This window comes from Rousettus aegyptiacus, unplaced genomic scaffold (genome assembly GCF_014176215.1).
Source record: "Rousettus aegyptiacus isolate mRouAeg1 unplaced genomic scaffold, mRouAeg1.p scaffold_m13_p_6, whole genome shotgun sequence".
Classification (NCBI taxonomy): Eukaryota; Metazoa; Chordata; class Mammalia; order Chiroptera; family Pteropodidae; genus Rousettus; species Rousettus aegyptiacus.
The window spans coordinates 4,620,314-4,625,885 of record NW_023416309.1 but is presented as its reverse complement, the minus strand read 5'-3'; the positions used below and the strand labels follow the sequence as shown (position 1 = coordinate 4,625,885).

The 5,572-nt window shown below is 39.5% G+C and overlaps 1 pseudogene; it reads left to right on the top strand.

Moving 5' to 3' along the window:
* The first annotated feature begins 564 nt into the window (after positions 1–564).
* On the top strand, positions 565–683 carry LOC118604494 (annotated as a pseudogene).
* The last annotated feature ends 4,889 nt before the right edge of the window (positions 684–5,572 follow it).

Here is a 5,572-nt window from a genome sequence, read left to right as displayed (position 1 = left end):
AAGGTTGTATACTGAGTACTGACTAGGCTTATGAAAATTTCACATGTCTTAGAAGCTTTCACTCTAGGCACAAGGACAGATACTGGGCCTGATCACTGAGACTCTTTCTGAGATCCAAATGTTGGCTTTTACACCACACATAATCTTATTTATCTTGCCAAAGAACATCTTTGAAAGGGTATTGTTTTCTGAAGGCCATAGTAGGCACAGCAAGAATCAGTGTGTCAGAAAGTGCCAGTCAAGATGGTGGAGTAGGTAAAGCCTATTTTTGCCTCCATTCACAACCACTTCAAAAATTATAACTGAACTACAGAATAGCCATCATTGCAAGTCACCTGAAATCTAGCTGAACAGAAGTCCTACCACTGGGGACACACAGAAGAGGCCACCTCAAGACTGGTAGGAGACATGGAGACATGAAATGAGCTGGTCCCATACCCACATGTGGTGGTAGAGAATTGGGAAAAACATCTCATCTGTGGAGGTCTCCCCATAATATTGAGGGGTCCTGGCCTCACACCAGGCTCCTCAGCGCAGAAATCCAGTGTTGGAAAGAGAAATCTTGTCTATGGCCATGCTACCCTGAACAAGCCCAATCCCATCTGATCTTGGAAGTTAAGCGGGGTTGGACCTGGTTAGTACTTGGATGGGAGATCACCTAGGAAGACTAGGTGCTAGAGGCATAAAAAATAAAAAAAAGTAATAAGAGATTGTAAGGTGACAAGGTCCTTGCAATCTGTAAGGTCACCTAAGGGTTGCTTCACCTAAAAGAGAGAGAGAGAGAGAGAGAGAGATAGAGAGACAGAGAGAGAGAAATCTCCATAACTTTTGGCTGTGAAAACCAGTGGAGATTGTGGCTAAGTGAGATGAAGGGCTGAGAGAGTGGCAGGCTTTCTTAATAAGGGGCCGATGTGAGAACTTACTGCTGACAGATTTGCTCACTCTGAGCTTCAGCTCTGGAGCAGTAGCTTTAAAGTCACCAGGGACATATGGGGAGGAACTGAGTTGTCTGGCTTCAGGGCAAGGGCTGGAAGCTCAGCTTTCTCTTCTACAGAAGTGTTGGCAGAGGGCATTATTCCTTTGTTGAGTTCTACCCTCTCCCAGCTTGCGGACCCAGGCTGGCACCATATCTGAGTCTCCATCAACATCGCTAACACTGGTCACCCTTCCCTGGAGATTCTCTGAGACTGCACCTCTCCCAATGTGCCAGCTCACTCAAGCAACTTCTGGTAGCTTTTCGATACAAATAGCCTGTCTTGGCTTATGCTGAGGACTTTCATAAAATATCTCAAAGGTTTACAAAATTAAACAAGCACCATTTGGCCTCAGCATGCCCTGTACCTCTTTCTGAGCAGCCCCAAGCCTGAAACTGGGGCAGCTGGATTTGGTTTGTGGCTTGGCTTCTCAAGACACTTACAAGTTCAGTGTGGGTGGTGGCCATCTGTGTATCGCTTGGTGCCTCATGCCAAGTGGCTCCAGGCAGGATGTAGGCTGCAGCTGAACTTGGCTTATAGCAGGGCCCCTTCCAGGAGACCCCAACCCGCACACCCAGTGGCCTGCTTTGGTCTAAGTTGGAGCCCAACTGGGGGTCACATCTGAGGATGTCACACCCAAAGTTAGAGCTAGCACCAGAGCCCTGCTAAAGCAAATCCTGCTCTGTAGAGTCAGCCCCTGCACAACAGCTACTCCACTGGTCATGGCCAGTCATCACAACCTATCAGCCCGAGGGTCAATCCCTCCCATTGATAAGCAAACAGCAACAAAGGCTGACTGGAGGGCAGACACAACCCATACAAAGGATATACCTGGATCACCCACTGGGACCCACAGCATGCCTACTACCTAAGGCCACTCTACTAAGATTGGGAGACATAGCAGTCCTACTTAATACATAGAAACAAACACAAGGAGGCAGCCAAAATGCGGCGGCAATGAAAGAGTGGAACAAAGCTCCAGAAAAAGAACTAAACAAAATGGAGACAAATAATTTACCAGGTGCAGAGTTTAAAACACTGGTTGTAAGGACACTCAATGAACTTAGAAGAGTAGATTAATTTAGTGAGAACTTTTACAAAGAGACAGAAACATAAAAAAGAATCAGTCAGAAATAAAGAATACAATAACCAAACTGAATAATAACTTAGGAGGAATTAAAAATATATTATATAAAGCAGAGGATCAAATCGGTGATTTAAAAGATAAGGTAGCAGAAAACAATTAGAAAGCAACAAGAAAAAAATTAAAAAATATGAGAATTGTATAAGAGGTCTCTGGAACGATATCAAGCATAACAACATTCACATCACAGGGCTACAAGAAGGAGAAGAGAGAGCAAGAAGTTAAAAACTGATTTCAAGAAGTAATGACTGAAAACTTCCTTAACCTGGTGAAGGAAATAGACATAAAAGCCCAGGAAATACAGAGAGTTCCAAACAAGATGAACCACACCAAGACCCATCATCATTAAATCCTAAAGGTTAAAGACAAAGAGAATTTTTAAAACAGCAAGAAAAAAGCAGTTAGTTACCTACAAAGGAGCTCCTATAAGATTGTCAGCTGATTATTCAACAGAAACTTCGCAGGACAGAAGGGATTGGCACAAAATATTCACAGCAATGAAAAGTCAGGACCCATAATCAAGATGACTCTATTCAGCAAAGCTATCATGTAGAATTGGAAGACACCTAAAGAACTTCCCAGACAAGGAAAGGTTAAAAGATTTCATCATCACCAAGCCAGTATTACAGGAAATGTTAGAGGATCTTCTTTAAGAAGAAGAAAAAATAAAGATACACACAAACTGAAAGTAAAGGGATGAAAAAAGATATTTCATAAAAATGGAAACAAACAGGAAAAAAATCTGGTGTAGTAATACTTATACTAGACAAAATAGACTTTAAAACAAAGGTTATAACAAGAGACAAGGAAGGATCCAGTTCTTTCACTTCTAAGTATTTTTCCAAAGAAACCCAAAGCTCTACTTTAAAGTGTCATGTGAATCAATATGTTCATTACAGCATTATTTCCTGTATCCAAGATCTGGTGGTGTCTTGGGTATCCACCAATGGATGAATGGATAAGGAAGAGGTGCTACATATATACAGAGGAATATTACTCAGACATTGAAAGAATGAAATCTTGCCATCTGCAATAACATGGATGGACCTAGAGAGTATTGTGCTGAGTGGGGAAAGTCAAGCAGTGAAAGACAAATGTTATATGAGAAATCTAAAGAATGGGAAAAACAAACACCAGAAACAAGCTCATAGATACAGAGAGCATTTTGATAGTTTCATTGTCAGATTTGGGGGTATGGGAATAAGTGAAGTGAGAAGGTTAGGAGGTACAAATTGGTAGTTACAAAAGTCATGGGGATGTAGAATATAGCATGGGGAATATAGTCAGTAGTATTGTAATAACTATATATGGTGTCAAATGGGTACTAAATTTATTGGAATGATCTCTTTATAAGTTTTATAAATGTCTAACCACTGTGTTTTATACCTGAAACTACTATAATATTGTATGTCAACTTTAATTGAAAAAAATAAAAATATAAAAATTAAAACCAAAACCAAACCAAACAAAAAAGTCAAAATATGATTTAAGTGCTTACTACAATGAAGAAAAAGATAAGTGATTGGAGAGAGGGTAGCTGGGGGAAGAGGCAGAGCTTGGAGAACTTTTAGGGCAGTGAAAATATTCTGTATGATATTATACATATATATACATATATATGTGTGTGTGTGTGTGTGTGTGTGTGTATTATATATTCATCTAAACCATTGAATGTACAAACCAAGATTGAACTCTTAGGTAAAATACAGACTTTTGGTAATTATGATGGTCAATATAGTTTCATCCTTGGTTAAAAAAAAAAGTACCATTCTGGTGAGTTATGTGGATAATGAGGGAGGCTATGAATATATAGGGGAAGAATGTATATGGGAAATCTTTGTAGCTTCCTCCTAATTTTATTGTAAACCTAAATCTGCTCTAAAATAATAGTTTTTAAAAAGTGAAAAAAAGTAGTTAGTAAATTTTAAAAAATCAGTTTACCAAAGATTTCTCCTCCGCACCCCACCCCTGCCACTTAACCTCAGTGTTCTTTAATCTCTTGCCCATTTCTTACCCCACATCATGCTATATAGCCCATTGTTCTAATTAATTCCAGACTTGTGTCCATGGGCATGATAGTTCAATGGCAGAGATGAAAATGAATGTAGACAATGTTTCCTTCCCAGGTAGAAGACTTTATGGTCATGGTTTGTCTCTTTGGAAGACTTTCCATATTTTCTAGAAAAGAATACTCACATGGACCCTCTCAGTGAATAGAAGAGTACCTGGTGTGCCTTTTCTGCCTCTGCTCAGCTCTTCTCCAGTGACCCATGCATGCTGCTTTTTATAGGGAGAGGTCAAGTTAATGGTGCCAAAGCTCTGCAGGGCTGGACAAAAGGCTATACCTGGGAGGCAAACATCTGCCTTTCTAAAGTATGTTAAGGGAGAGCAAAGAAAAGTGCACAGTCAGAATTAAAGTGAAATACCTTGGATAGTCAGCATGAATGGTAAAGGATTTGTGAAAGATTTCTTAGGTTTTTCTTTTTTGAAAAAGATACAGCCTTTAAAATAAGTAAGACTTTCTTCAAGGTCCAAGGTTCAAGAGACTCCATGATCTCACTCTGCTTATTTCAATAGAGGCTTTCAAAATTCATTAGCTTAAGGGGAGGAACATAGCATGGGAAAGAAGAAAGGGAAGGTGAGGGGTACGATCCAGCCAAAAATATCCCAGCATAATTTCTTTATCCTGATGTTGAAGAGGGAAAATATGTAACTGCTTGATATATGATAGATCATGGAGTCAGTTTTTGAATCATGAAATGACACTGTTATATCACTCAATTTAGTGAAAAATTAAAATAATAATAATCATGAGAGAAACAGAAACTGAACTGAAGAAACTGAAATACTGAGTGCCCTCACAAGGAGAGGCCTATTACTACCATATCAGATGAGTTCATCCTCTGGTACCATGACAAATGTTTTAGCTTTGTTCCCTTTATGCTCATGGGTCTTCACAAATGCAAGTCTTCTGGTCTTGGGAGATACAGGACACACGTTGAAGTATTAGGAAACCACCAGAGGCACCTGGGCCATTCACAAACTGGTAGTATGGTAAGTAGACTCAGGCAACAGGAGAGTTTGATTGCTTATTTTGAGATATAGCTGTTATAGTGACGACAGAATTAGAAAAAGAATGAAGATTTTATTGCAATCAGACAAAGAGCCTAACTCCTACAGTCTCATCTAAGACAGGCACAGCATAGAGCTTGCTCCCTTATACTGATAGGCTTAAACTAGGCGACAAGATATACTAGTTTCTGATAGACAAAATGTCCTTTTTACTGATTTTATTATACCTCCTCAAATGGCCATGGCAACTAGAGTAAAAACTGAAAATTTAAAGTAAAATGATTTCAGAAATCTGTCAATGATAAATGTGGTACCCCCACAAGTTTTCTAATCAAAATGCTTCTCTAGTTAGCAGATGAAAATATTTTAGTCTTGAACGTTT